Source organism: Phalaenopsis equestris, unplaced genomic scaffold (genome assembly GCF_001263595.1).
Source record: "Phalaenopsis equestris unplaced genomic scaffold, ASM126359v1 Scaffold000617, whole genome shotgun sequence".
NCBI classification, from domain to species: domain Eukaryota; kingdom Viridiplantae; phylum Streptophyta; class Magnoliopsida; order Asparagales; family Orchidaceae; genus Phalaenopsis; species Phalaenopsis equestris.
Window position 1 is genome coordinate 501480 of NW_018165057.1, and position 5204 is coordinate 506683.

Sequence of the window (5204 nt, forward strand, 5' to 3'; positions counted from 1 at the left end):
ATTTAAACTATGAAAATTATGGGGTCAGTTTGACTTCATCTTTTTCAAAACTAAATTTTTTTTTTTAACGTCCTTCCGAAGCGGGCAACGGGATTTCAATTCCGATGACCGACAGCTTCTTACGGGCAAACCCCACACAAAAAATAGTGCCGACAGTGCATAATACAGGAAAAATAAAAGCATAGTACCAACACGAAAAAATGATAATTGTCCATCACACAAATATGAAATAGAAATACGGGAAATAAAAGACATAATATCTAAAACTTTCAATCGTCCATAAAAGAACGCAGGTATTTCACTCGGTACTGCGGTCCCAACTTCATAAAAACTGTCTTATGGTTGGGTCTCGTAAGACCTTCACGTATTTTATATAGTCATCATCGTCCGCCTTAACATCAGAATATGTATTGAGGACATCGAGACATTCGTCGATGGAGGTGTCATGCGAGGGAGAAGACCTTGCTTTACAAGTTTCAACAAGTGTTTCAATGGTGTTTTTGATAAATGTAAATCCTTTATTCTTTTTGTCTACCCTAGGCCGTTGGCAGGCTAGTGGACTAAACATCTGTGTGCACTTGGCTGGGACCTTCTCCCGACTCACCTATCTGCACGGTTTTGGTGTCCGGTGCTGAGCTACCAATACCTATATCATTTGGGGTGAACACATGTGTTCCTGTTGGAACAATCCCAGTGAACATGTCATCCAGTTTCTACTCCAAGACTGGATCAATGCTAACAAATTTAAATTTTTTGGCTGACAGCATCGCGTGAAATAAATTAAAAAGTTTTATTAATGAAATCAATTCCATGCAATATCTTTAAAGTAATATTCGATATATATATACCTGTAATTTCTCAGCCCACCAATCCTCTGATGCATCAATTGTCTGTTTTGCTGGATCCCAACCCATTCCTGTTGATCCCCCTTTTTAGTTCTTTCGAAGTTTTCCAATCCTTCTTTAACTGATCCTACTTATTTTTCAATTTCATTCGATCGTAATCTATTCTGGTCACTTCATTGAATTTAACCATAATATTTTGCTATCATTTTTTGTTAAAAAAAGTCGTGAGCCTATTTCCCACCTCAACCTCCCTCAGACATAGATCACAGAATACAATGATGACCTCTCTATCCCACATGACTGATGATCCAGCCTCTTTAGCTTTATTCGTTAAGTTCTGTATGTTATGAAATAATTCAAAATTTAAACTAGAAATGAAGTATATCTTTAAAATCTAAAAACAAAAAACAAAACAAGCATGCAAATTTAATAATCCATGGACAACAACACATATCGTTGTTTGTTTATCACAGAATTATACTACCTTCATGTAAAACATTACTTAGAAGAGAAAGTAACGTGCCCATGAAGTTATAAAGTGTTAAGATTATTTTTTATTTATCTTCTATATGGTATGAGCAACAACAGGGAAACCACCAAGCTGACACACAGGGGTAGCAAAGAGAAACAACCAAAATGAAATTAAGAAGCCCTCACACTACAGATTTCAGGTAAACCGATAAAGAGATCACCAAGCCATTATAAAGGAATCCAAATACATGTTCTCGGGTAAGGAAACAAGAAGAGCGGAAACCGAACAACAAACATGTGTTCAAAACTATAAGAATGATCTCCAACATATATTCGAAAAAAGGGGCAGCAAGAAGAGCAAAAATCGAGCAACAGCAACACAATTATATTCGAAAAAAGGGGCGGCAAGCCACTTAATTATCATGAATCTACATATCCATCACCGAAGAACAATTTTTTCAAACATATCAACTGACCTATGCATGAACATGTGCATTTAACTTTTAAAAGTTAAAATGGTGATATTTGTTATGTTCTAGGAAAGATTTGAGTGGTATGTGTAAAAATTGAAGTGTGGGTGTTAGATATGTAAATACTCGATGAATTGAAAAATATGTACATTTGCTTTTAAAGTTATGATTTTGTATATGTGAATACCTAAGTATTAAACAATCTCATATACAGATTTCAAAGTTCATATGGTATAGGCGTGAATAGAAAAGAATCAACCATAAAGAAGGACATAAATCATGCATTTCACATAGCCACAGGATCGGCCTCAACGAAATCGTGCATTTCCCGGATTGTAATGCTTGAAGAAAGAAAACCAAAACACGATCCTTGAAGAATGACTTCAGTTTTGCAATAAAGAAACCCAAAACTTCTATTATATCAACTTCAAGTTCAGATTTACAGAAAAGATACGACAGAAAGAAAATGGATGTACCTGTAGAACGAGAACACGCCAAATCGAAGATGACAAATGAGCCAAATGCAAGAACCAGAGGGAAAACGAACTAGATCCGTGGAGGAGGAGCGGTTAGGGCTAGAAGTTCTCCGCTGGAGGCGTCAAGGAGTGGGAGCTTCACGGGAGCGAATACTAAGAGCGACCTAGGTCACAGGCGAATAGGGTAGCAAAAGTCACGGGACCAACTCCAGGCCAGTTACATAAATTTTTATTCGCAAAACGCGGGAATATCCCCGCGGTCCGCGTCATTCACATTATTCAAAATGCATGTTTGAATAATTCGACAATAAGCGCTAACCAAACGTTATAGCGGCGTTTTGAAAACGCCGCCCGCACTTTTAAGCTGCCCCAAACGGACTCTAAATTTTAAAAAATTAGAGCGGGCCCCACTCTAATAATAAAAAAATAAGAAGATGGATTTCAGGCGGTGTCCGTACGCAATAATCTCTCGTCGTTTAGGGCGTTCTATAAGGAGAGGAACGTTGTCGATCAAAAAATGTTGGAGATGTGAATATGGGTGAGTTGAGCTCATGTTTTGCTGATTTGAAATTTTTCTTAAACATGATGAAATTTACCAAATTGACCACTGTGGGGTCGGCTATATGAACCCTTTTTCTCCATTACATCCTATTTAGTGTCATATCAAGGTCTACCTCTGCCTTTCTTAACAAAAGTTGAATCTAAAACATCTACTCTCCTAATCTAATCATCAAATGGTGGACGTTTAATGTGACCAAACCATCTAAGGCGCCTTTCTCTAATTTTTGTCTGTCATAGGAGCTACACCAACTGTAATCATTATATTTTTTCTGTCATGGATATATTCATTTGGCATTTTGTCTCTAAGTGTAAAACAGCTCATCCACCTAATTAAACCAAATGAAGGATCTCACCAAATATTACAATGATAATGTAATCCAACACTTGTAATCATTATATTTTTTCACTCATAAGAAAAAAAAATAATAAGACTTATTATTTTCAACATATGAAAATTAAATTTTATTGAAGCCAAATTTTTATTATAATAAGACTAAACAACCCTTGGTCAAAGATACGTGTCATGTAATCCATTTTTTAAAATAACAACTTTAATGAGAACATAGCATAACCCTTTATCATATATATATTTATCTTATCAACATTATCATATATATTTATCTTATTTGCATTTAGACCTGAGTGTGTTTTTGTCTTATAGAATTAATAAAGTAAGGATAAAATTCGATTTTGTCCCCAACTCAATTTTTAAATATAATTTAAGAAAATAGAATTCAAGACAAGGAGTTCAAATTATTTATGAACACTTGCGAAGCATGTCTAACTTCATTTCATGATAATTATATATTATAAATCATAATTCTATACTTTTTAAAATTCAAATGCACCTTAATAGCAAAATTTAACCGACGTGTTATAAATATAAATATCAAATTAGAGGTATTAGATGTGTAAATCCATGCAAATGTTCCTAAATTTAATTGGAAAAAGAATAATCATTATATTCTAATCAATATTTAATTAGTTCAGCGTGATACTAGTTCAGCGTGATACTAGTTACCTGACAAACCGATAAGGCGACGATTAGGTGCCACCCACTTGGCACCAAAGTTTCGTGATACTAGTGCCTAGGCTATTCTCCCTTAGCCACCAAGGCGTCCATGCATCCCTCAGCAAACCGAGAGACTGGCGCCTATGCGCCAACCCCTAGTCACCTAGGCGCTAATAACTACCTCGAGGAGTTTGTGCAGTTCGGGCAACCTTACGTGGGGAATCGTGAGGAGTTGCATATGAGGTCATGAGGGGCTTGTATGACGTTGTACGTGAGTTTATAAAAGGGAGGTATCATTGTGGTTATGAGATATGCTGCTGATAGGTCTGGGTTAGGAATATATTGAGTATATTTGTAGTAATTGAGTTGTAAAGTGAGGAAAAGGCTATGAGTATTGTATACGTGTGTGTTGACCTCCCTTTTGGTTGAGGTCTAGAAAACTTCTTTAGTAGCCTAGGTCTAGCCATAGGACTTTCCTATTGACTAGTCTTAGAAAATTAGAAGAGGTACCCCACCATTAGAAATTCAAAACTCTTCTTTTTACTCAGCTTGAAATTCCACATATTGATCTTAACCTCTAGCATTTAGTAGGTAAGATCATTATAAGAGAATTCAAGAAGAGTCCCTATAGGATTACTTGACTTTTGACAGCGACTTTATATATGCTTAAAAATACAAATATTTAATACTGCTGCTAAAAGATTTAATTTCTCAGCAACAGCACCAAAAACTTAACAACAGTTATAGATCCGATAAAGATGTATATATATAATATTTAATAATGGTAAAGTCACACTTATCAACGCAAGTATACATTTCACTCAAGTAATATGGGGCTCTAATGGAGTCCTAGATATCGATTCCACAGGGAGTAATATTAGAACTACGAACTAAAATTTTAGAAAATTAGTACTTAATCACAACAATATAATTCAAATTGCTTATCTATCACTAATAGGCAATTGAAATGAATATGTAATTCTAATAACCGTTAAATAACTAATTATACTAATAAAGCTTTTAATGTGAAATTCAATATATAAGAAAACATCATTCTCCTTACTAAGAAATTATAGTAAATTATAGTGAATGAATAATGATTCTCCTTGTCAAGAAATTATAGTGAATGGATAAATGAATTTGTTCAATTTATATTGTGTCAAATACCCTTTGGTTCAGGCATGACCCTTTGGTCCACGCAAAAAGAACATTGACTAATCATACGCTTATTTACTGAATCTGCAGCTAAGCTGGGAGGACACTTGCTATTACTTCGAAGCTCCTATGTTCCCCTCACCCAAGGGCTAACATCTACACTTCAACACCCAAACAATAGGACCGAATTGGGGATTTTAGTCTATCACTCTAA